Source organism: Podarcis gaigeae (genome assembly GCF_964106915.1).
Source record: "Podarcis gaigeae genome assembly, chromosome: 6".
Taxonomy (NCBI): domain Eukaryota; kingdom Metazoa; phylum Chordata; class Lepidosauria; order Squamata; family Lacertidae; genus Podarcis; species Podarcis gaigeae.
The window spans coordinates 70,974,930-71,002,482 of NC_139682.1; the positions used below are offsets into that span (position 1 = coordinate 70,974,930).

The 27,553-nt window shown below is 43.4% G+C and overlaps 1 long non-coding RNA gene across 1 annotated transcript in view; it reads right to left on the reverse strand.

The window, feature by feature from the left end:
- The window catches only part of LOC310846700, a 560,034-nt gene that overhangs the window by 360,763 nt on the left and 171,718 nt on the right, over positions 1-27,553 (reverse strand). The gene's annotated exons all lie outside the window — the stretch shown is intronic.

Below are 27,553 nucleotides of genomic sequence, written 5' to 3' on the forward strand. Positions count from 1 at the left end.
TAAGCAGACGTGAAAGACAATTGGATTGTAATTGCAGCTGAATAATTCAAATAGAGGGAGGGAGGGCCAGACTGGTTTTATTCAGGCTGCCTGGTAAAATTTCTCCCAAAGCTGCAATAGCACCACCATGACTGAATGAGTGAGAATTATCTGGGGAGGGGAACATGCTATATGGTCAACTGGCAAGTTCGGGGTTTGCACCTCTGACTTTCAATTGTTATTAGAGAATGAATAATCTTTGATTTGGGGCTAGATTTGAACAGGGAACAGCAAATAAGGAATGGGATCACCCGTTGATTAAAATGAGAATCATAAATACACAGACCGGCTGGTTCATTAACCGCCTGTAATTTGCCCTGTGCCTGCGGTCATAGGGGAGTGGTGGGGGAGCATGAGATCATGCGTTTGAAACCTGTATAATCATTGTGCACACATCACAAATGAGGCTGTATGATCAGCAACACACATTTAATTTTTCCAAGAAAGACCTGAACGGCTCCCGTAGTTTCTTTGAGCTCTCGTGACTATCTTTAATTCGTAGCCATGAAGCTTAGGAACGTTTAGTCAGTTGCTCAGGCGTGATTTCTTTTTTTTCTTTCTGGTGTAACTCTTTCTCTTCTTTTTTGCAGTAAATGCTTCATTCCCGTCGTGAACTCCAGCCAGAAGTCCCTCAAAGCTCACGCTTAGTTTACTGCTGCTCGCCAAGGCAGGCTCTTGCTTCACACAACCAAGAATGTGCCCATTAGATCCGCAATGAAGAATGATGGGACAATTCAGAGTTCCACAAGCACAGGACCTAATGTACCTGCTATAATTTAAGATGGCCCCTGGGTGGTCGTAAGCCCACAACCTTGATAGAAGGATTTTGAAGACTAAATAAATCTTCCAAAAGAAAAAGAAAGGGTAAGTATACTAAAAGTTATATTACATGCTTTATTTAATGTGCAGCACTCAAAAAAAGGGACTTCCAGGTGGCTACAAAAAGCAGGTTTTATTAGAAAGATGGTATTGCACCATGCCTGCCCCTTCAAAATGGCTCAGGGGGCTGTACGATGGGCATAAAGGAGAGGTGTGGAATAAAGTAAAAAAGAACAAGAAAACCTAAATTTTAGGATACTGAATTGTGCAAAGTTGATGCCTCAGAAGGTTCGGGCAAGAAGTGCCTTCATCACCCCCTGCCCCATTGCCAGTTTTGAGGGTCCACCTAGAGGGTTTATGGGGCCTGGCTCAGGTGTGATTTGGGGAGGCCTGCTGCTATTCCCTAGAAGAACTCGTGCATGCATGTTAAAAGTTGGGGACCACATGCAGGCATTACTGCATGCACAGAGTATAAATTCTTGTTCGCAGCTCCTCTTTGCCCTTGCATCAAGCAGAATGATAGATTGATTTCATTTTTTTCTCACATGGGGATAAGGAAATAGGGATCAGGATGTGCTCTCTCTCCAGAGTCTCTCCTCCCAATTCCAATCCTCTTCCAATATAGCTTTTTTATTGCTTCCAGGAGTACAGTCTCACAGGTCTTCTGCTTGTGGTGGCCTTCTCCACTCAGCCCTCCAAATGCAGGAGTTTTCATTTATTTATTGAAAAGGAGAACATTTGAGAGGTGCCAGCCCAACCTACCTTGACCTGGCAAAATTGCACAGTCCCAAGAGCAGATGACAGTATGTTGGCATAATAAATCCAGTGCCACATCAGAGATGTTTCTACCAGACTCTTTTCCCACAGTTCTAGTTGTGCAGCAAAGCATGAGGACGTTTACCATGCAGATGTGCTCTTCAGTGAAATGGGATGTCTCAGAAGGAAAACAGAACCACCGATCTGGTAGACAAGGGGCACACTTGAAGCAGAACAGCAGCTTCTTGGTTGTCTTTCCTTCCCTACTATTTTAATTCTCTTTCAGGCCCTGAAAGATTATCATAGGGTGGGATCGCGATGCTATACTTGCCTAGAAGCACTGCTGCAATGGCAATCCTGGGATTTGGTCAGGCTTGCAGTTTAGCAACTCCTGCTGCTAATGAGAGATGAAATAAGCGTAATAGAGGACTTCCTCAATAGCTTCTGGGGCAACACAATTAGGCTAATTAGACCAGCATAAGAGCCTAACTTTACACAATACCTCAAAGTCTTTTCTCAGGTTCTCCTCTAGTTTTTCATCCCTGTCTACGTAAGTCGTCCATATAATGCGAATGGATCAGACTCCCTAATCTATAACATATGCTTTAGAGTTGGAGTATTTGCATTCAGCTCCTCATGGCACTACAAACACTCATTTTGCAGCATCGCTGTAACTTCTACCACTTCTAGGTAAAGGTAAAGGTACCCCTGCCCGTACGGGCCAGTCTTGACAGACTCTAGGGTTGTGCGCCCATCTCACTCAAGAGGCCAGGGGCCAGCGCTGTCCGGAGACACTTCCGGGTCACGTGGCCAGCGTGACAAAGCTGCATCTGGCGAGCCAGAGCCGCACACGGAAACGCCGTTTACCTTCCCGCTGGTAAGCGGTCCCTATTTATCTACTTGCACCCGGAGGTGCTTTCGAACTGCTAGGTTGGCAGGCGCTGGGACCGAGCAGCGGGAGCGCACCCTGCCGCAGGGATTCGAACCGCCGACCTTTCGATCGGCAAGTCCTAGGCGCTGAGGCTTTAACCCACAGCGCCACCTGCGTCCCTCTACCACTTCTAACTGGGTGCTAAAAGCGGCTAAAATTCAAGTGCAACTATTTCTGTGGCACTTGGGGCTCACAGGCAGGGCTGTGTGCAGTCCATATCTTATGCAAGAGTGTGGTATTGCATGCAGAATTTGCATTCCTGAACTCTCAAATTTCATTTGAAATGAGAACAAGTTGCTGCAAACATGTGCTAAATGTGTAGGCAATGCCTTGTGAGAACTTAGAAACCCAGCGGATGAATGAATAAAAAATCCAGTGGTCAGAGAGTGGGATTTTAGCGCTTTCCATGGCTTTTTGTCCTCCTGCATGCCCAGCAAAGCAGAATTTGTGCAACTGTGCTTAATTTACAGGGTGATGACAGGATTCAGCCTTCTCAGAATAAATGTAATGGGGGGGGGGGTAAGTCACAAAAGATGCAGTGCCTCCAGTTTTCCCTCTTGGTACTAAATGTTTGCAGGGCTCAGACTCTGTCTGCTCTAAAGTCGAAAGATTCTTATAACTATTTAAAAGTTGCTTGGCATTATGTGTTATGTAAGTGAATGTAGCAACAACAAAGGAGATGGCAGGACATTTATTTATTAGGCTTTTTTCTCTCCAAAGAGTTTGGGGTGCCCTATGTGGTTGTCCTACTTTATCCTCACAATGACCCCGTGAGGTTGATTAGGCCAAGAAAAATGACTGGCCCAGGGCCACTGATGCAGAAATCCAAACCACCCTTCTTCTGGGCTGGATGGTGATGGATAAGGTGGAGATTTTCTATGCTCAGCTCTCCTGATTTAGTTGGCCTCCTACTGACGCCTTCCAGTGGAGGGGCACAAGCATCTGTTGGCTCTGACCTTCTCCTTCTGCCCACTGAAGGACATGTGGATAGGTGGGAGTCCTTTGGCAAGATCCCCACTGACGCGAACCAGCAGAAACCCTCCAAATGGATCATTCCAAGGGCAGAAAGTGGGCAGGGCTGAGTCAACCAGAATCAGCACGATCTCAAGCTGTTCTTATTACAGTCACACAGCAGAATCAGCCCCCATTATCCAACCCACCCCGCCCTGTGGCCACCTTGAGTGGCAGAGCTGGTAGGGGTATTGTTATGTAGATGTGTTGGGGGGGAGGAGTGCCATCACCTCCCCCAAATATTGAAGGGTAGTCCGGTAAAGGATTCCGGGGGGCGTGGCCTCGTCTGAAGCCTATGGAGGTCAGGGCCTAAAGCGCCCCCCTGAGCGGTGACCCCGGGGGAGTCCCTAGTTGATGTTCATCAGCTGGGCTCCCCCTGCTGGTGTTAATCCTTCCTGGTCTTCAAGCAAAGAGGCTGAAGCCGGATAGTCAGATGGACCAATGCCTAAGCCAATTCCACTCTTTACCTGTAACCAATAAAGTTGTGGCCAATTTTAGCCCATTAACCTAAACATTGGTGTCTTGGGTCTTTATTCCTACTGGTGGGAGGTGGGAACTCGCCACGCAACAGCATCAGCTCCCATTGTCCTGCCCACCCCGCCCTGTGGCCACCTTGAGTGGCAGAGCTGCAGATGAGACAGTGGCCCCACATTCCTGCAAAACTTTGTCAATGGGAGGGAAGATTTAGGATTTCGCCCTTAGTGAGGTTGATATCTGAGGAGTGATTCGAACATGACCCCCTTCAGTCAAAGTCCAACCCCTCTAGTCACTACACCACACTAGCTCACTCATGCACAAGTCTCCGATATGACAACGCGGGTGGATATAATTAACACGTACAAGTACCAACATCAATTACATTCAAGTGGGCAAGTATAATGCAGATATTATAATCATTCTTCTTGCTCAGCTGCTGACAGCAAGCAATGGTCAGGATGAAAACTACCTTCCATGTTCAACAAGAAGTGTTGCTTTTAATTGTGCAAAATAATTTGTGTTGCTCTGCAAATGCTTCTTTCCAGATGTATCATTCAGCTTCTTCTTTTTTGAAAAAAGCATCCAATCTAGAAAAAAAAAAGACCTCAGCATAATTAGGAAACAATCACTGTGTTTTTCTTGCTGTCCTATTTTTTTCTTCACTTTAAACTGCTTCATTGACTTTAATTAAACTTGCCCTAGGCTTATGAGCCTAGCAAACTGCAGAAACATTTTAAAACAAAAAAACCCAAAAAAATAACCAGGTTGGTTTTTCTTAGAAGGCCTTCTCCCTGACCCCCTCCTTTTCTTCTTTCAAATTTGCCCAACCAGCTAAACATATAAGTGTTCATATCAAGGCCGTTTCAAGCCATTTTCTGGAGAACGCCGATGTCCTGCCTTGTGCTTCCACTACAGACAGAAATCTAGTTGTACTCAAAACTCTGTGTTCACATATAAGCCACGGTGCAATGTCATCCATGCATGTGTGTTAATGTAGCTGTATATGTAACATATCACACTGTGATCTACTACATTCCACTGTGGTATAATCCTACAAACACATTAAGAATTACAAAAACGTAGCAGCCTAAATGTAAAAACTTGCAGCCTGAACATTTCTGTGGAGTATGATAGTAGACATACCCTCCAACATTTCTCTGATGAAGATAGGGAAGTCCTGTTCAATAACAACAACAACAACAACAACACTCCCATCTGACTGGGTTGCCCCAGCCACTCTAGGCAGCTTCCAACATATATAAGAACATAATATAACATTAAACATTAACACACTTCCCTATAAAGGACTGCCTTCAAATGTCTTCAAAAGGTTGCAAAGTTACTTATCTCCTTGGCTGGAGGGTCACATAACCCATACCCTCCAACATTTCTCAGATGAAAATAGGGACATCCTAAGGAAACACAGGACATTCTAGGATCAAATCAGAAACTGGGACTTCTTCTGTAAATCCGGGACTGTCCCTGGAAAATAGGGACACTTGGAGGGTCTGTTTCAGGCCTTCAGGTGATCTCTGGGCTGGATTCAGGCCTAGTCATGTTTAAAGGTGGTCCACTTACTTCCCGTAGGTCTCCTCTAAGTGACTAAGTCTGGACTGAACCCATAGATCAGCTCTAAGCTTATAAAAACATAAAATAACATTAAACATTAACACACTTCCCTATACAGGGCTGCCTTCAGATGGCTTCTAAAGGTTGTATAGTTATTTCTTGGCTCAGGGGGTCACATAACTCCATACCCTCCAACATTTCTCCAGTGAAAATAAGCATGTCCTAAGGAAAAACGGGACATTCTGGGATCAAATTGGAAACCAGGATGGCTTCTGAAAATCTGGGACTGTCCCTGGAAAATAGGAACACTTGGAAGGTCTGAGTAGAATGGCATGGAGGATAAGGCGACTAGCCATAGTGGCTTTCTTTCACCTCCATTGTCAGAGGCAGTAGGCTCTGGATACCAGTTGCTGCGAAGCACAAGTGAGGACCATGCAGTTGCAGCCCGGTCCTGTTTGCTGGTTTCCCATAGACAACTGGTTGGCCACTGTGAGAACAGGATTCTGCATTAGATGGACCTTTGGCCTGATCTTGCAAGGCCCATTTTATGTCATAATGAATGTTAGCCACAAAGGGTGGTGGTCAGAGCTCACACCAAAGGGTTGGCAGTGTAGGCAGTGTAGGGGACCTGCCAAGGCCCAGATCCCTGAAGATGGCTTCCTGTTGACTTCCAGAGCCTCCTGGCCTTTTGGTTCCTCCTCCTTGCTTTTACTGCTATCTCTTAGGATGCCAGCAGTGGCAAGTGGAGATAGAGCAGCATCAGTGCAATTAATCCAGAATGTGACAGCTAGACTGGTGACTGGGAGTGGCCACCGGGACCACATAAGACTGGTCCTGAGAGATCTGCATTGGCTCCCAGTACGTTTCCGAGCACAATTCAAAGTGTTGGTGCTGATCTTTAAAGCCCTAAACGGCCTCAGTCCTGTATACCTGAAGGAGCGTCTCCACTCCCATCCTTCAGCCCGGACACTGAGATCAATCGCCGAGGGCCTTCTGGCGGTTCCCTCATTGAGAGAAGTGAGGTTACAGGGAACCAGACAGAGGGCCTTCTCAGTAGTGGCGCCCTCCCATCTTCTCTTTAAAAGACATCTGAAGGCAGCGCTGTTTAGGGAATTTTTTTAATACGTAATGCTGTATTGTTTTTAACACTTGATTGGAAGCCGCCCAGAGTGGCTGGGGAAACTCAGCCAGATGGGCGGGGTATAAATAAATTATTATTATTATTATTATTATTATTATTAAACTGTCTTTAGCTTGTTTATATGTTTGTAGGCTTGTACGCTGCCTTGGCACACATGTAGAAGGTGATTCACAAATAAATCAATAAATCATATGTATCTATAATCTATCCATTGGTTGTCCCAAGAGTAGACAACCGTTTTCCAGTCTATATGCTACATGGAACGAACAGGAGACAACACTGAATTCCTTCTATGCATTTTGCTGTGAGACGGAAATTGCATCCACGTCTGGGAGAGAATTGTGACAGCTTTTAACAGCCCACACTACAACAATTAGTGATAGGAAAAACATCATATCCCAAATGATATTGCAAAGGGAATTTATGTAGACAGAAGGCAATTATCTAAATTGGATTTTGGAAAGGACACTGTGAATAATCATATGGAAAATGCCATGGGATCTTTCATAACCCTAGGTGGTCAGGATTTGTTCTTCAAAAATATTAGCTTATGACAGATTGCTCTTAAAGTATCCACTAGGTTTTCTTTCCCTTGACTTTTTCATTTTGCTCTTGAATCAAAAACTGCTGCGGAGTGCAAGTATTTGAGCTGTAATTGGATCGCCCCGTACAAAGAAAATAAAGCCACCAACACCCAGCCCAAACTGCGGAATAACAGGATTATTTGAATAAATTATGCCAATTGGCACCCTTTGAAGAATCACAAGGCTAGCATTTGTCCAGGTCACGTAAACCACTTCTAACTCTCCTCCTCCCTGGAGTTTGCATAGTTTTGCTAATCACAAAGTAAAAAAAGATGGAAGAAGTCAAAAGACGAAACTAATTTTGCAATCCCCTTTTGTCCATTTCAAGGCATCATTTATATTTTCTTTGCTTTTGTTTCATTGCTTTGCTGATGCTATTCAGTTTTCAATGTAGATGCTGTCACTGTGAGCTAGCCATAGAGGTTCATTATCTGGAACCACAACCCCAATTTCCTGTCTTTTCTGGTTTAAATACTATGCGTGTGGATTTAGAATGCCTGCACAACCAGATCTGAATTTCCCTAGGAGTGTGATACAGCACATCTGATGCCATCTCTGTTTGCACCTAAGGATAAGCGAATCTGCCCAGTTTGCTTCCTCTTCGTTTCTCATTTATCCAGTTTCAAGTCCACTCCTCCACATTTCCACATCATTTTGTGATTTCTTTTAAAGTCCTTATAAAAATACAGAAGCATTTTGGTGCAAATTTCTCTGAATAAGGCACATTTTATCTGTGCAGGCTTGCCTAATATACAATTTTTTCCCCAAAGTGATTTCCCCTAATATAAATCATTCTTGTATGGCTTTGTACATCATTCCCACTAATTTAACACACTTTACTTTAGCATATGTGTTTCTATACACATTGCTTGGCTGGGGAACTGGATTGCAAAATTCAGAGAAGTGCAAATTTCAAAGGATGGCTGTGTTTTAATTCACCTCTTACATCAGAAAGCATGAATTAGGTATCTTCCATGCTTTTTTCTGGGGGTACTCAGGGGTACGCTTACCCCTAAGCATTTTGTGAGTCTACGTTTGGCTTCATTGAGGGGCAGTATTTCAATGAGTAGGAAAATGAGAGTACCCCTAAACATATATATATATATATTAAGGGGGGGAAAGCACTGGGTAGCTTCACTTTTAAAGGCAAATTGAATCAAAAATTTCTTCCATCACTATATATACCACTGCCCATGTACAGGTATATGGTTAAGGGTGTGCACTGACCACAAGATTCATTTCAAACCTTGACTTGGTACTTTGGAAAACCAAGCCATCTCTTTTTTCCTGAAATCATTTTTATTTGATTTGACAATAAAAAAATTTGAAAATTCGAAAACATAACCATATATAGTGGTACCTCAGGTTACAGATGCTTCAGGTTAAAGACGCTTCAGGTTACAGACTCCCTTAACCCAGAAATAGTACCTCGGGTTAAGAACTTTGCTTCAGGATGAGAACAGAAATCGTGCTCTGGCGGCCCGGCAGCAGCGGGAGTCCCATTAGCTAAAGTGGTACCTCAGGTTAAGAACAGTTTCAGGTTAAGAACGGACCTCCAGAACGAATTAAGTTCTTAACCCGAGGTACCACTGTACAGAGATTCCTCCAAATCTCATGACACCCCCCCACGCCTTTCCCCCATCTCAATCCAACATGCTTCAGAGGCTGCCTAGTTACCTGAGGGTCCAAACCTGCTTCGGGTAAAACAAAGCTTCTTCTTTTTTCCCCTCAGCATTGTTGTGGGAAATCAAACAAGGGCTATAACTTCCCCCACTTTTGACAGAAGTAGATGTTTTTTGTGCCAGGCTCAACTTTTTTTCTTTTTTCTTTAAAGGAACCATCTATAACTTCTGTGTTTGGGCAGAATTGGTTGAAATCTGAAGGCATGTTAGACCCTTATGAGGGGAAGAATTTTCACACTCTCAGAGGGAGAGCAGCAGTGTGGAGTTGAAAGGGACTCTGAGAGTCATCTGGTCCAATCCCCTTCAATTCAGGAATCTCAATCAAGCATGCATGATAGACGGCCATCCATCCTCTGCTTTAGCTACCCCTCCCAGCTTGATATCTGCAAACGTGATGAGCATCCTCTCAGTTCCTTCGTCCAAGTTGTTTAGAAAGACGTTGAGCAGCAACAGGCCAGGACAGAACCCTGCAGCACCCCATCTATCACTTTTATCCAGGATGAGGAGGAACCATTAGTGAGTACTCTTTGGGTTCAGTCAGACAACCAGCTACAAATCCACCTAACAGTTGCCATGAGTCGTCCATCCCATATTTTACCAGCTTCTCCTCAAAACATTTGGAGGATCAAAGGTTCCCTACACCGGCCTTATGGTGAGGGAACAAGGGGGATTTGGCACCAGTTTTATGAATCTTGGGTTCTGTTTCAGTGAAACATATTTTCCTGCAAATTATCTAGGAAGACCTATGATGGTCTTTCCTCCTGATATTTTCCATTCCATGTTATTTACATTTCAGAACCCACGCAAGAAGTGTTTGCAGCAATGGATTGAGATCCAAGTAGCCTGTCCAGTTCCCCTTCATTAATGAGAACAAATGGAAGAATGAAGGTTATTCTTTTTCTAAGACCATCCAGCTGGGCTGAGGTCCATTTATACAGTATTCATTCCATGCCTTGGCTTCAAACAAATACAATATTTTTGTAAGGCTGGAAAATCTGCTCCACCTAAAAAATGGCTTGGCTAACATTACTATTTTTAACTTAGGTTCCCGGGATAAATATTATTCTGTAAAATTTGTTAGCAAACTGTTAAGCTCTTTTAACAACAAAAGTTTTTAGGGGGGGGAAATAGAGAATCTTTATTCTTACAGTTTGTCCATTTTGATTCCCAATGCCATCTGTATAGCTCCCAGCTTTTCCCATTATTTAATGTGTTATGTGGCTGAGACCACCTTGAAACTGACTCCCTCCTTGTATTTAAATTACCTCTTTTGTATATTTAGTTTTAGCTATCCAATCCACATGGTAAAATGCTCCTCTATGCTTAATATCCTGTGGTTTTTAATCTATATTTAAACCTCATCTTGCCCACTGATCTTACAATATGTTCAGGGACATAAACTTGAAGTCTCCTGAGTTTATTAAGCATTTAGCTATGCTGAAAAACCTCTCACCTGGTTTTCACAGGGTTTTCATTTTTTTTAATGCTCTAAGGACCTGAAATTAAGAAACAAATATTTGTTAGCAAATAATAATGTGAGAAAACCTTCTTGCTCCATATATACACAAACACGACTACTCCTACTACTACTAATAATAATCTTTCAGTTTCATACATCTTTTTTAAGACACTGAGTGCAAGTATTTTGTTAGCACATTACCATTGCTGGCTACCTGATCTCTGGATATTTTATGTGGCCTAACTTTTTATTTGACTGATGACAGTAATAATATCACTTAGCACTGAGATCAAACACACAAACTATATTATTATTATTATTAATCAGTTAGTTAATTAAATTTATATAGTGTGCTTTATCAAAAGACCCCAGGGTGGTATACAACATTAAGAACAGATTAATGAGCATCAATAATAAAAAAACATAAGAAAAAGCATAGTAACAGATAGCATAACAATAAAATAATCTTAATAACATCCCCCACCTCCAGAGCTTTAACAGGCCATAGATTAATGGCCCAAGGCCTGGGTAAAGAGGAATGTTTTGCCTTGTGCCTGAAGACATGCAATGATGGCGCCAGGCAAGCCTCTCTGCGGAGAGCATTTCACAAGCAGGGAGTCACCACAGAGAAAGGCCCGTTCTAAAATGCTCCAGTTCAGATCTTACAGACCTTTTCCTGCAATGTGGGGTCACTAATATTGATTCATGTACTTAGGCTGCAATCCTATTGTGGCGATCACACAGGGTCCCCAGACATTTCACCGTCTATTGATCCCTGTGCCACCACTTTATTTCTCGTTGCCACCACCCAGGCCCTACCTGGTACAATACTGAGTCCAGTCAGGGTTAAATTGGAACATAAACTTCTGTTTATTTATTGCAGTTTAACAAGTGTGTGGTTTCATAAACGGTATCGGTCAATTACAATCATGGGGTGCCTATCCAGACCTATAACTTCCGCTACCTGCTCTCACTCACTAAACCACCTCTCAGATATTTACCGTATTTTCCGCTCTATAAGACGCACCAGACCACAAGACGCACCTAGTTTTTGGAGGAGGAAAACAAGAAAAAAAATATTCTGAATCTCAGAAGCCAGAACAGCAAGAGGGATCACTGCGCAGCAAAAGCAGCAATCCCTCTTACTGTTCTGGCTTCTGGGATAGCTGTGCAGCCTGCATTCGCTCCATAAGACGCACACACATTTCCCCCTTACTTTTTAGGAGGGAAAAGTGAGTCTTATAGAGCAAATAATACGGTACTTGTCTTCCTAGCTCCTAACTGTTCCTGACTCAGCTTATTTCACTATGCTACCCACAGACTCTATCCCAATTCACTCCCACTCCAACCAACCACCCAACTCCCAATGAACTCCTCCCTTCGCCCCTCCCAGAGCTGGTTTTATAGTCCCTCTGACTCCACCCCCCAGGTTCTGATTGGGTAACCTGTTTAACTATTTCACCTCCAGCACTCTCATCTGTTAACGTCACACGTATATCTATTATCTCAGAGTAAGCCCATTGAATTAAATGGGAATTACTTCTGAGTACGCATAGGCCCTGTAACTTACTGAAGCCGCCCACACACCACTGGGGGTTCAATTGAACTCAGTGACACGTTCTTCCCAGTAGGCATGTATGGGATTGTCCTGTGACTTATTTTAAAAGATGCTCTGCATCTAGTTCATAATCCTGTTTCCCATAGTGGCTATCTAAGATGCCTCTGAGAAGCTTGCAAGCAGGCCATCAGAGCAATAACTCTTGTCCCCCAGCTGCTAGGATTCATGACTACTAGCTATATCCTCCGTGAATTCATATAAACCCCCTTTAAAGCCATCTGAGTTGTGGCATCAAATTTCACAATTTGGCTATGCTCTGTGGGAAAGGAGTGTGTCATTTGATGGATCTCCTACAACCTAGCTTTCTTTTGATGATCCCAGGTCCTCATAATTTGAGAGAAGGAGAAGAACACCTCTCTGTCAACTTTCTGTACTCTACGCATTGCTTTATAAATCTCATCAGAACGTAAGAAAAGTTTGCTGGATCAGACCAATGGCCCACCTAGTCCAAAATCCTCTTCTCAAAGAGGCCAACTAAATACCTATGGGAGACCACTAAGTAGGATTCGATCACAAAGACACTCTCCCCTCTCCTCCAACTGGTATTCAGAAGCATCACTGCCTCCAACTGTGGAGAATGAGCTTAGCCATCATGGCTAGCTTTCCACAGCCTTCTGCATCATGAATTTGTCCAGTTTTCTTTTAACACTATCTAGGTTGGTGGCCATCACTGTATTACATATCCCCACTGAAAAGCCCTAAATGTTGTAAGCTTTAATCATAGGGTTGTTTTCCAGCCACTGCCCCTACTATAATTTTCACCACCCATTTCATCACCTTTTTCCAGGGATGGGGATGGGTGGTCTCCTGCCACAGTTTTTAAATATGTCAATTAATGAATGGAGGGTCATCATAATTGTACAAAAGGCCACACTTTCCAGCATATAATCCATAGCATGTTGTTGTTGTTTAGTTGTTTAGTCATGTCCGACTCTTCGTGACCCCATGGACCAGGCACCTCTGTCTTCCACTGCCTCCCGCAGTTTGGTCAAACTCACTCTGGTAGCTTCGAGAACACTGTCCAACCATCTCATCCTCTGACATCCCCTTCTCCTTGTGCCCTCCATCTTTCCCAACATCAGGGTCTTTTCCAGAGATTCTTCTCTTCTCATGAGGTGGCCAAAGTATTGGAGCCTCAGCTTCAGGATCTGTCCTTCAGGATCAGCACTCAGGGCTGATTTCCTTAAGAATGGATCGGTTTGATCTTCTTGCAGTCCATGGGACTTGAGTCTCCGCCAGCACCATAATTCAAAAGCATTAATTCTTCGGCGATCAGCCTTCTTCATGGTCCAGCTCTCACTTCCATACATCACTACTGGGAAAACCATAGCTTTAACTATACAGGCCTTTGGATGCACAACCAACCAATGGCTTGGTTAATGGTAGGGAGGCAGCATTCTACCGCTGTAGATGGCTGATCCAACCCCTGATTCAGGAAAGAAGTGTACTTCAGAAGTTTGCTCCAGTTGGTTCCATGCTCAGCCATTCCAGGGCATCTTAGGCATCACTTTTTAAAAATATATATAAAAAAGTGTAGTCTGTGTGCTGAGGCGTTCTCTTTTTGTACGTGCAGGGAACAATCGAAAGGCTTTCAATTTACAAATTAACTGCTGCCCAAAGGTTTTACAGAATGCTTCTCGTGACAGATGTACACGCTGCCTAACAATAAGAACAGGAATTAATATGTCACATAATAAAAAAACCACCTATCCGAAGCACAGACTGTGTTATCTTCATTCCCTATGCATAGAAATCCCAGCACTAATGCAAATGAAAAAAAAAGGAAAGGAAAGAAGTCCATTAGTTGATTTGTTAATGCACATAAGTGTCAACAGGTGTGATCAAGTGTAAAGAGGAAAATGTCGCCAGTGCATTTGGGCTGTCAGAGAAGACAGACTTCCTGCAGGAGCCTTAAAAGTAAAGTTAAAATTGAAAAGTTGCTGAAACCCTCTATCAGCTGCCACCTTACAAGTATTAGATGTCTGATTTAAGGCTGGCAGTCTGCCAGCGACATTTTTAAAAGCTAGAAATGTGTGGGTACAAAAATACCTGCACTTCATTCTGGCACCTGAGCATTTAGTCCTGTATATTTCATGGAAATGTCCTCTTTGGGGTTGCCTCTGACCTGGTTCCTTTCTTCTCCAAGTTGTCACTAGTGGTGTCTAGCTAGATGCAGTACTATGTAGATGTATCCATCATGCACAAAAACTTGCTGTAGAATTATTATTTTTAAAATCAGAATATAGGGGGACTTCAATGTCACCATTTTTTTCTCAGTAGGCATTAAACCTCATTTATTTCAAGGGAACAACTTCCCAGTAAAACATACCAAAGCCAGCAGATTGTGTTTTATTATGTAAATGCAACATGCAGAGAGAGTGAACGAAATAATGTGGACATGAGGAAAGTGCCTTAACAAACATACCCCAGTATCCTCATCCAACCAGCTTCTCCTGCTTTTTCTGCTGTTCTGGGAGGGCTATGGTCAAGGTTCCTTCCTCTGATTGTTCAGCAACAGTGATTAAGCATCCTTAGCATTGGTGCTGCCTGCTGAGTGCCATACATTGGAGTTGCCTCCATGTTTTGTGCCCTAACTTTCTTCAGTATTGTCTGAATGACTTACTTTTGTTTTAAATGAAAGCTAAGAGCCTGGCCCCTTGCTAAGCTATGGTGCATGTGTCCCCCTGTACCTCCCCTGACAGCAACCTCTGAGATTTAATTTGAGAGGCAGAAATGTGGTTAGAGGATGAGGGCAGTACAACTACTGCCGTACTGCTATTCTAGGACCCACAAAAAGCTGGAGCCAACCCTGCCAAGGGACAAAGATATAAAACTAGGGATCCCTTTAACAATAAACGACACCCAGAGAAACTAATGTGGAGTTGGACACAGAAAGTAAATAAAAAAAATAGTTGAACTGAGAAATTAGATGACGTATAGTTCCATATGATATAATGCATTGAACTAATAATTGCAGTATATAGCACAAAAATAAACAGATTGATTTAACGGGCAACTTTTCACTCTCTTTATAAACTCTAGCAATGCAAGTCTAATTCATGACTGCTCAGGAATAAGTTCTATGGATCTCAGTGGGACTTACTCCCAGGTAAGTGGGATTGCAGCCTTGCTCTTGTATTTAAGAAATAAAACAATTGTCTGCTATTTGGCCTAAGTAGTGTGGATACTTAGAATGGATTGTACAGCCTCAGCCCACACTGCCTCCGCTAGTCTCCACAGAAATAGGCTATATCACAAAATCAATACCTATTTATTTTAGCACTTAACTAGGGCATGGCCTAAAACAGAATTGTTTTTCTCCACTGTAATATGCTGTTTACAAAGCTGAAACATGTTTTCATATTTCATTATTCAACTGAGGCAGGAAAATGGACTGAAATTCCTAGCAGCCCTGGATACAAATTTACCTCAGAAACTAATATTTCCCGACATAGGCCTGAAACTCAAAACTGAACTATCCTGGCATGACACCATGGTAGTCACATGCTGACAAGTCATATGCCTGGTTGCCAGGTGTTGCTAAAAAAAGATTTCTGAATTCTAAAAAAAGATACATGAATTTGCAAGGGGGGATAATGGTGACTCTTCAGCAACGTCTTGGGGTATATCCACAAAGTTCTTTGTAAATTAATTAAATTTATTCCCTGCTTTGCACAGCCAAAGGAAGTCCCAAAGAAATTTATAGAAAAGTAAAACAGAGAACTCCAATAGACGGTAGAGCATCTGAAAACAATACAAGTATGCCATTTTATTTTGTTTGGCTATGCTTTGTGGGAAAGGAGTGTGGGAAAGCTCTCAAAGAAAAATGGCTGTGAGCTTCAGAGGAAGCAGCCGTATATAGGCTTTCTCCTCCGCTCTTCAGCAAGGGCTCATGGGACAGCTTTTTCCCATGAGCCCATCACACAGAGAAGATACTGGGCAAAACCTTGCCAGTTGAGCAGCTGTTCTTTGGGGAATGATGACACTCTGGTAAACTCATTACACATGGGACTTGAACGTCAATGGGGTTTGAACTTGGCTCATAATAAGATGGAAATGTTTTAAACCATTAAATTTGCCTTTATGAATGCCTTCTGTACAAAACCTGGAACCATCACTAATCACAACCTATTTCTTGGGTACAGCGATGGGCTGGTTCCATCCTACGACCTCAGAATTCCATGAGCCCATTCTGCCAGTGCTATGCTAGTATCACGTTGCCATGCTGACCCTGTGCCCTGCTAGAAGCAAAGCAGAAAACAGGGGTGCCCACTTGAATAAAATATTAGGGGGGCTCAGGTAACCCCCAACCCTCGTAATCAACCACAAGATGTGGCACATGCACACCATTTGAATGGCAATGCCCATCAACTTTGGGGGATGGCTCCCTCAAATATTTTATTGGGAGGCCCCTAGCTGCTGACTCTTATGGTAGAAAGCATGATAATTATATCAGAAATATATCAGACATATAAGAAACCCAGAGTGTCTCCTGTAACAGAGCCTTCCATGGCCCAGTGGTTAAGACAGGTTCTGAGTCTTGATGCTATATTAGGGACTCCATATGCACCCTATTTCCTCTGCATTACGAAAGGCTGTACAGATTCTAGACTGGTGTCTGGATATAGTGGTGTGCTGGATGAAGGCCAATAGCCTATGGTTACCAGACGTCCTCGTTTCCCGGGTAAAGTCCCCGGATTTACAAATCTGTCCCCGGATTTATATTTTAAGTGTTGTAGATTTATTAGTAGGGAATGAATGTTGCGTGATTGGTTCAACGGCACAAGACACATCATATGGGGACTTCCGGCAAGGCAAAATGGCGGGCACCACAGCAGCGGGCAGCTCCTGAAGCCAGCCAGAGGCAACTGCGCTACCAGTCTGGCTCCAGGTTGCTGAGACTGCCGCTACTGCCGCCACTGTCAAGGGGGAACTGGGACGCCTGGCGCGTCAATGGGGGAAACCACTGACCCCCCAATGACCCAAATAGAGCTGAGAGCAAGAGCGTCCAGCCACCCGGCCAACTGCCCAGTGGCGCTCCGGGGCCAGGAAAACCCCAGAGCCGATGCAGGGAGAAGGAGGAGAGGAGAAGGAGAAGAAAGAGAGAGAAAGAAGAAGGAGAAAAAAGAGGGGAGCCCCGACCTTGCTGCGCCGCTGCTGAGGAGGAGAGGTAGGAGAGCACCGGGAGGGCAAGGACACATGGCCGAGCCCAGGCCCAACTTGAGCCTACTCCATGGAGGCTAGTGCTCCAAGAGAGCAGGCCAGGGCCCAGAGGAAGGCCACACGGCAGAGGAGACCATAAAAGAGAAGGTATTACTTCTTTCTTTTTAAAAAATAACTTTTAAAAAAACTATTTTTTCTCTTTTCAAAAAAAAAAAGTGTCCCCAAATTCTTTGAAAAAATCTGGTAACCTTACAATAAGCTGAATCCTAACAAGATGGAGGCACTGGTTCTGTAAATTATGTAGGTAAGTAGCCTGTTCTGGATAGGCTTGCAGTCCCTCTAAAGAAGCAGGTACACATTTTCAGGGTGATCTTAGCTGCAACTGTTCCTGGATGTGAATAGCCCAGCCACCATGATCCATACAGTGGGAACCTTAAAGATGGATTACTGCAAAGCTATTTAATAGTAGCATTAGCAGATGTTTATTTATTATTTATTTAAGGGCTCCCGGTTCATGGAGTATGGAGTATTTTCTTCAGTACCAAAGTAAATTATGTTTCACATTGTGAATTGTTATGGGCTTCTTCTTATTTATTTCTGGCATTTATATACCACCCAATTAAGTATGTACTCTTGAGTAGTCACAAATTAAAATCAATATTAATACAAATAAATCAACTAAAAAAAAACCCCGTCCATGAAAAAGCTTCACCAGCACAAAAATAGGGATAAAATCAGCATAAAATGATATGAATTATAACAACATATTAAGTTTTTGCCACCCAGGATCTGTGACGGTTTGTGGCTGTCTTTGCGTTTCATTGCAGCAATGTAACTCTCAGATATCTGAACCCAGAATCAAGAATATGGTATATGAAAGGTGATTCTCCCTCCATCCCTTGTCATTTGCCCTGCAGACATTATAACTGCGGCAAAAATGTACAGTAAAAGTGAAGGCTTTGTGCTAGTGAGCAGATAAGTAAGTGACATGGTCTTGAAATTATGGTAAATCTGAATTGATGGCCTCATTAGTACTATCTCTTTTTGTCTTCATTGTAAAAAATATCATCCAGGAGGAACTCATTTTGCATTAATGTTGATAGAAAGCATAATTTTGTAGCGTTTTCATTATAATTTAGCTTTAATTAAAGTGTTAATTAAAGTGTTCCAGAAGGGGACATCTGCACTAAGGAGGAAAAAATGCACATTACATAAATCACTGGGCTTGCAAGGGTTTTGTGGCCCTGTAGATGCATTTCAAGATCACTGGCTTGAGGGAAAGTAACCGAGAGAGGAGCTCTTTCCAAAGGCTCACCATATGAGATCACTTTCAGGATGAAACAGGAAGACTCAAAGCTATGCAAAATTCCAATGATAAACAAAATGAAAGGGTAATAATAGCCGGTGTGGTATAGTGGTTAGAGCATTGGACTAGCACCGGGAAGACTCAGTTTCAAGTCCCTGCTCAGCCATGAAGCTCATGGGGTCAGCACTAGGCTGTAGGTGGTTTGAAGTGCACCAGGAGTAGAGAACAGGAAGCCATGGGGCCAGCCCATGGTTAAGACCAAAGAGTAAGGCCTCAACTCCACTATACATTTAAAGCAGTATCATACCACTCTAAACAGTATTGGTTTCCCCAAGAGAATCCTGGGAACTGTAGGGCCCTGAAAGTTGTTTAAATGCCCCTAATCCCCTCACAGACCTACAATGCTCAGAGTGTTTTACCAATCAACCCCTCTTCCCAGGGAATTAATATGCAAAGAATGGTGTGAAGGTGCAAGAGAGTACCATGTCTGCTCCAGGTGGTGAACTGTGAGAATTATTCTGCAAATCTTTTGAGGGCAGTTATGGGACGTCCCTAAACTTGTGGTCTGTGCAGGGAGCCAGCTACATGATTACCTTGGAAGGATTGGTGCCGAAATTTATTATTGAAAAAGATGAATAATGCAAGAAAGCATTAGTCCAGAGAATCCAGACAATCAGTGTACCTGAAAGCAGCATACCAGAAGCTTGGAATGTGGGTTGACAGGATACTTCTGAAAAGCAGCTTTGAGAAGATGTGGTCCCTATCTATTATTCATAGGAACCTGCCTTATACTTAGTCAGAACTTCGGTCCATCTAGTGAAGTGCCAAAAAATTATCACCGGGCTTTCCCCAACCATTCTCCATCAGGTAATGATAAAAGAAACTGCATTCAAAACTCAGCAAAAGGGGGATGGATTTCTGTGAATTTCTCATGGATGGGATGTGGGCTTTTTGGTGGCACTCACTTTTAAGGAGGTGGAAGGATATCTGAGAACATGCTTCCATTCATTTGTTGAATGATGTTCAGTGCTGAAGGTTCTGCCCCAAATTCATCTCCAGGAAGGAGTCCCCTCCATCTGAAACCCTGGAGAATTGTTGGCAGCCAGTGTAATCAGTACTAAACTAGATGGACCACTGGGTGTGACTTGGTGTAAGGTAGCTTTCCAGGTTCTTGTGCTCACAACAAGAGTGATCAGTGTGATGCCCTCCATGTATTCTTATACTACAACTTCCATCATCCTGGAGCACTGATCAAGCTCACCCTGACAACATCTGGAGGACATTGCGTTGGCCACAACTGAATTATAGAAAAATCCAGCCATGGGTGACATGAAGTCTCAAGGAATGGTGGGTTGGGAAGGGTGCAGACCAGCAAGAGTTCCCAGTAAAGTGAAGAGGGCACTCTCTCACACACATCTCTCAGCCCCCTCAGAAGTGATTTAAGTGCAAACTCTGCTAAATGAAAAATAGTTTTAGGTTTGTTTAACAGGAGCGATGTGCTGCTTAATCACCAAAAACCTCTACATGGTTTGCATAAAATAATAATCACTCAGAGGAGGAGAATCTCTGGCCTGTGGTGCATCATCATACCCAACAGACCTCCCTGTTTCGCCCATGAAGCTCAGCCAGGCCTACCTAACTTACACTTGACATCATATACAACATCAAAGATGAGACAAGTAAAGACACGGCTCAGCTAAAAGGGGCTTGCAGGCGCTGCCTGCTTATGAAAGGTCCTGTGGAAAGGTCCTCTGCAACCCCCAAGACCACAAACCATGGCTGGAATACTGGAAAGTAGCGGAAACATATTATTAAACATGTGTCAGGAACAAGGCACAAGGCCAAAGACAAAGACATATTTAAACCCAAGCCAGGTCAGCAGGAGGGTCCTCCAGGTCAGGAGCTTGGCTCTACCATGCTAGGGGCTTGAAGAATAAAGCTGTCTCATTTTTTCTTCACTGTGTTATTTCAGTTAGCTCACTACCAGCTGTGCCCATCGACAGATATTATGAGGCTCCCAGTTCTGAACCCGATCAAGACCAAACACTGTGTTGACGTAGACCAAGACTATGCATGTTGAACCTATAAAGCCCATGTAAGTTCACATGATTCCAATGAAACTCTCTGGTTAAGTAAATTTAGGATTGCAGCTTGGAGCTTTTTTGGTTTTTTTTGCTTTTTTTTTGTAGCGTTGCTCGTTCTGCTGATGTCAAGTCCAAACAGCGGCTTACTGTTAAAAGCATATACTTTCCTCTGATGTAATTCCTGGAATGTTCTGTGGTCTTATGGAAGGGCTTAACTTTGCAATGGGCTTGGTCCATAGCCTATACAATAATTATAGCAGCTGAATCCATCACATAAACATTAGTGATTGAAGAGATTTGCGGAAATTACTCAATGCCTGTAACATATTTAATAAACTTTCTGTTAAAACTGTTTGAATTTAAACTGGTATAAACAAAGGCGCTGTAAGGAGATGTGCATATTTGCTTCACTCTCTCTTTTTAACAAAATGCATCAAGAGGCTTAATTGACTCTAGACAATTTATATACACGGCTATCACTTTCTACCCTTGCTGGGAATCTGGGGGGTTTGCTCTTGCCCCTAGGAGAGAAATTGATTATTTCGGATATTTTCACATGTTGATGTAATGTTCTGTTGCTGGCAATAAGGACAGCTAATTTTGATGCTTTTACATCCAATCATGGTTAGCTCTAGCCATGGGCATAATACCATCGTCACAGACATGCCCCATCTTTTAACTGGGGAAGGGCTGTAACTCAATCTCTGTAGCTCAATCTCAATTCCTAGGTTCAATCTTTGTCATTTTTGGCAAGGTTGGGAAAGACACCATGTTGATTTGAGACACCGTCCCAATTTGAATGGGATATCCTGGCTTCTGATTGGACCCTAAGGTAAAGGTAAAGGGACCCCTGACCATTAGGTCCAGTTGTGACCAACTCTGGGGTTGCGGCGCTCATCTCACTTTATTGGCCAAGGGAGCCGGCGTACAGCTTCCGGGTCATGTGGCCAGCATGACTAAACCGCTTCTGGTGAACCAGAGCAGCTCACAGAAACACCGTTTACCTTCCCGCTGGAGCAGTACCTATTTATCTACTTGGACTTTGATGTGCTTTCAAACTGCTAGGTTGGCAGGAGCTGGGACCGAGCAACGGGAGCTCACCCCGTCGTGGAGATTCGAACTGCCAACCTTTTGATTGGCAAGCCCTAGGCTCTGTGGTTTAACCCACAGTGCCACCCGCGTCCTTGATTGGATCCTAGAATGTCCCCAAATTTTTTTTGGTCCAGCACTGTGGTGCGAGTCAGCTGGCTCATGCCAGAGCGCTGGACTGACAGACTCTAGGTTTGGGGTCAATTGGCTTGGGGCCAAAAAATGAGAGTGTCTCAGTTTGGATCAGTGGGATGTTGGAGGGTATGAAATACTCTGCAGGGGGTTGCACTCTCCAAGGGGCCTTTGCAGTGCAAACACTGCTCATCTTACCTATCACAATAGTTCATTAGTACATTATGCATATAGGGTCTTTTTTATCATTCAATGTCTCTCCTGGCTTTCCTCCTAAAACAAGAGATCCAAAAGCCCACAAAGCATCAGAAAGCTGCTACCATTTTGGATGAGATTCCTTTAGTAAGCTGCCACCATCTTCTACAAAGAAGTGCAATATCCATTATAGCTGCTGGATTTAAGATATGTAGCATTTGTACTGTTTAAAACTGCTGCTGATGGATTGATAGTCTCATTATGTCATGACCCATGTAGGGAGGACTTGCCCTAATAAGGGGCATGCAAACTTTGAAACAGTGAAAGTAAAACAAAAGATGGCCACGGGCATTTATTGACTTTCTCAGCAAATATGAAAAAGTAGCATTTGTTTTTGTAAATAAATTCTTCTTAGAGACTAATATTTTCATTAACTGTTGAGTGCATTTGGTTCGTAGGGGAACGACTCGATCGATCTACATAATGAGCCACTCAACCAAAAGATAATAAAAATGATAAAAGACGTTTTCTATTGAAACTACAATCCAGCTGGATTTCGATGCATTGCTTTTGAAATACGAAGTAGATTAATATACACTTGAATGTAACAGGATGCAGGTTAGTGGAGAAGCCCATCTGGCCTTTCACAATAAGCTTTAAAAAGTATTAAAAATGGCAAGACACACATACACACAAACAAAACAGCAATGTTCAAAGTGCACTAAGGCGCATATCTTGGTGAGGAATAAAAACCTAATCCTCTTTGAAATGGCCTTTATATCAATGTTCTAATTAATTCAATAGCCAAGGGAAGGAACTCAGCAAAGGGACTCCTGGTCAGATTGAGAAATGCCCCAAGCTCTGCGTCTTGCATCCTGGTGTCCATGTCACCAGCTATTCTGACCCCAAGTAAGTTGCCATATGCATTCCCCATCAGGACCGGCCCACCCATGAGGCAAAGTGAGGTGATTGCCTCAGACAGCAGTATCCACACGGGCAGCAGATCCAGCCTCCAAGGAATGTACCACTCGCTGCTGCTGCTGCTGCAACAGCTGTTGGGTGCTCCTTGGAGACTGGACCTTCTACCTCCTTGGCAGTCCCCACAAATGCTGCCTCTGCAGCAGCTTCTTGGCAAATAGGAGGCATTGCTAGTCTCCTCCCACCCTTCATCCCTATGGAGATATTTATCCCACCCCCCTTGTCCCTTATGTAGATCTTCACTCACCCCTTCTTACCCGGTGTGGGAGGTGCCATTTTGTGGTTTGCCTCAGGTGTCAAAATATATTGGGCCGGCCCTGGTGTTCCCCATTTATAAACTTTTGGATCTGTTTACCAGGGCAGCAAACACACTACAGAGGTACCTCGGGTTACAGACGCTTCAGGTTACAGACTCCGCTAACCCAGAAATAGTACCTCGGGTTAAGAACTTTGCTTCAGGATGAGAACAGAAATCGCATGGCGGCAGCGGGAGGCCCCATTAGCTAAAGTGGTACCTCAAGTTAATAACAGTTTCTGGTTAAGAACAGACCTCCAGAACGAATTAAGTTCTTAACCCGAGGTACTAGCTATATCATTAGAAATGATCTAAAAAGAGTCACATTCTCTCAGCTGAGGATTTCAGGGTGGCTGGGAACAGTATTTTTCAGCCATCAAATGCCTGGGTGAACAGGAATGTTTGTAAATTCCTCCTGAAAGTTAAGAATGAAGGAGATGGATGCCAGGGTTGGCAGTGACTACCACTGTGAAGGCCCTGTCAGGAGCTGATGCCAACCAGGCTGCCGTCTGAGTGCTTGTACCTCCACCAAGTTCTCACTGGCTGATCATAGTTTGTGAGATGGTTGATAAGGGGGAAGGCACTCTATTAATTTTTAGCATGTGGGTCCCATTTGGGAAGCAGCCTTGTATGCTAGTACTAACACTTTGAATTGGGGCTGGTAGGTCACTGGCAGCCAGTGCCCTGCTTTGAAGACCAGTAACACATGATCACATTGGGCTTCCCCACTTATAGCCTACAATAATCCCCCTTGCCAACCTGAAATTATCATCCACTCATAAAGCCTTTAACAGTACAGTGGTACCTCGGGTTACATATGCTTCAGGTTACATACGCTTCAGGGTACAGACTCTGCTAACCCAGAAATAGTACCTTGGGTTAAGAACTTTGCTTCAGGATGAGAACAGAAATTGTGCTCCTGTGGTGTGGCAGCAGCAGGAGGCCCCATTAGGTAAAGTGTTGCTTCAGGTTAAGAACAGTTTTAGGTTAAGAACAGACCTCCCGAGGTACCACTGTATTGGTCTACTATGTTCTGATCACCTGACCTCCACATGCATTGTAGCATCTGCAAGCTCTATGAGGTGTAGAGTGGTCAGTTATGCATTGCCAAAAAAGAGGATCTGCACCACCAAAACAGAGGACACCAATTTGCATATCATTTGCATGTGGTATGTAAAGATGCAAATTTAAAATTTTATTATAATTATGATTTGAATAAAAATGCAATGCATCTCACCATGGTGGGGAAGATGCCTGGTGATTTGTGTGGCTGTTGAATTTGCAGAACAGGTATTGCTGGAAGTTGTTGGGCAACTTCATGCTCCTGCTCTCACTTTTTATAGTTCCTTGTCTTTGATTAGAAAATTCTCAAACAGAGGACACTTTCAAACAGAGGACTCTCCTCTGACAGTCCTTCAGAACATAGGACTGCCCTTTGTGAAGCATGACACGTGGCCCATCCTATTCAGCGGATGTTTCCAAGCCATCTTTAAAGACAGCCCCAGTCTTATGGGAGTGACGGGAATATTCAAAGTATTCTGTGACTACTTGTCTCACATAATGACATGCGAAAAGCAGCAGAGGAATCTCACCTTAGAAGTGAGACTTAAAAGGTGTGCAGGGGTCACTGTTTTCTTTTGCAAGTCTGACAGCTGAAATTCTTCATTTATTAAATACACAATGCTAAGGTTTTGAGAAGTTGGGACTACAAAGAACCAGCTAAAATGACAAGGCACTGAATGGGTGGTTGGAGCTGGCATTCTTTCAGCCCAACAGAAGAAGGGTTTCCCCAGATTTAACCGAATCTCTGTTCTGCTGAGCCACCTGCATTATGAATATTCATAGACAAGAATTCTTGCAGTATGGACCAATTCAAGCATTCTAGAACAGGACCTCTTGAATGGGTAACTGTTCTGTGCCTGTGCAATAGATACCCTTTCTTCTCCCAAGCAAAATGGTTCCTGGTGTGGTGCTTCCACCCAACATTGAATTTCATAGGAAGAGACATACCATTTTCAAATTGCCTGGTTCTCCCTTGTCTTTTATTTGCCAGATTCAAAAAGCCAGGGTCTGCTGCAAAAGGCCAATGGGTTTGGATATCCATTTGGAAGTCTGTTGTTTGTGCACCTTGCTCTGACCCTTCACACTGGAAATCTTGGGAATTATAGGGACAGGACTACCTAAATTGTATAGAAATTTATTTATGTATGCTACTACAACAGCAAGTTTTGAATTATGGTGCTGGAGGAGACTATTGAGAGTCCCATGTACTGCAAGAAGATCAAACTTATCCATTCTTAAGGAAATCAGTCCTGAGTGCTCACTGGAAGGACAGATCCTGAAGCTGAGACTCCAATACTTTGGCCACCTCATAAGAAGAGAAGACTCCCTGGAAAAGACCCTGATGTTGGGAAAGATGGAAGGCAGAAGGAGAAGGGGACGACAGAGGACGAGATGGTTGGAGGGTGTTCTCGAAGCTACCAGCATGAGTTTGACCAAACTGCGGGAGGCAGTGGAAGACAGGAGTGCCTGGCGTGCTCTGGTCCATGGAGTCACGAAGAGTCGGACACGAATAAACGACTAAACAACAACACAACAGCAAGAATGCTACTTGCCCAAAAGTGGAAAGAAGCAGAAGTCTTCAAAGGAAGACTGGATACAAAATCTTATGGAATATGCAGAAATGGTGAAACTTACCGGAAGAATAAGAAATAAGGATAACAAACTTTTTATAGAAGAGTGGAAATGGTTTATTGGATATTTACAGATAAATTGCAAACAGATAAAAACATTGGCAGGATTATTATAATAACCTGCATTTTCATAAGAGTATATATTTAAAGTAGATAATTAAATGAGCAAATTAAATGAATTTGGATATGCAGAAGATATTAAAAAATAAATTCAAGGAACCGCAGAAAGAGGAGGAGGAAGTCAAACTTTGGAATGTTAAATTGATAGTAAAACTAATGAAATGTATAAACTTGAGAAGTATAAATAAATAAAAAGAAATCTTGAACCGGGCCCACTTTGCTCCCTTGTATGCCCCAGTTTCAAGCAATTTCCCCACTCAACAAGATTTCACTGCCCCCTAGGAGGGACTGTCCATAAGTGAAGATCTCTATGAATATTAACGTTGAGGGTGTGGGTACCATAGCTGAGGCTGCTTCGGGATGTTAGCATTCAAAATGAGCCTCTTCTCCAAGAGAATGAGTTTCCGAGAGAGCAGTGGAAAAGTCTGACAAGTACATTTTGCTGCCGCTGGAAGAATTTATTTCTGCAGAAACCTATAACTCCTGGGTTAATATAGTGAACTTTGATGGGACTAGAGGGAAATATGGGGCTTCACGGGAAAGTTAGAGCAAAGTTAGATGCTTTTCCGGAGCACAGATTTATGGACGTGATTGAAACTGATGAGATCAAAGCCTGTGGTGATGCTTTACGCTGCCTCCTGATCAAATGCTAAATTGAGCCACGCAACAGTTGTCACTGATACAGGTATGGGCCAGTTCACACGAGATGTCAAAACTGTCACTTAAGGTTTATGCTGCAGGCAGCTGCAGCAGCAGCAGCAAAACTCTGCATGCCTCTGCTGCCAGATTCGCAAGCCTCCTTACCACACAGAAAACCAAATCTGCCCATACCAGTTTTTTTCCTTCTCTCATTTCTCCCCACCCCACAAGTCCATGTAATCAAAAAGCCTACTTATGCAGACTGCTCAAAAAGAAGGCATGCACTTAATTAAATGCTTAATCGTTTCAGAGATACAGAGGTACAGTCATACCTTCGATTCCGAATGCCTTGCGAGTCGAACATTTTGACTCCCAGAAGTGAGTGTTCCGGTTTGTGAATGTTCTTTGGAACCTGAACATCCGATGCAGGTTCTTTGACTTCCTGCAGCCAATCGGAAGCCACACCTTGGTTTTCAAACGTTTTGGAAGTCAAACAGACTTCTGGAACGGATTCAGTTTGACTTCCGAGGTACGACTGTATTCTTATTACCCCTCCTATGAATGTTGTCATCGGTTTCTCTACCACTGGTAAGTATTGTGGGCTTTGTAGCTCTTCAGGAGGGAGTTGCTAAAACCTTCAGAACTGCTCCACAAAGATAGCATGGTGGACTTCCAATGCATTTCTGCGTCTTGCTGTTGACATTGCTCACCCAATGATGGTTGGGAAAGGCCTGTTCACTTATGGTCTACCTAGGATGTGGGACTGCCGATGC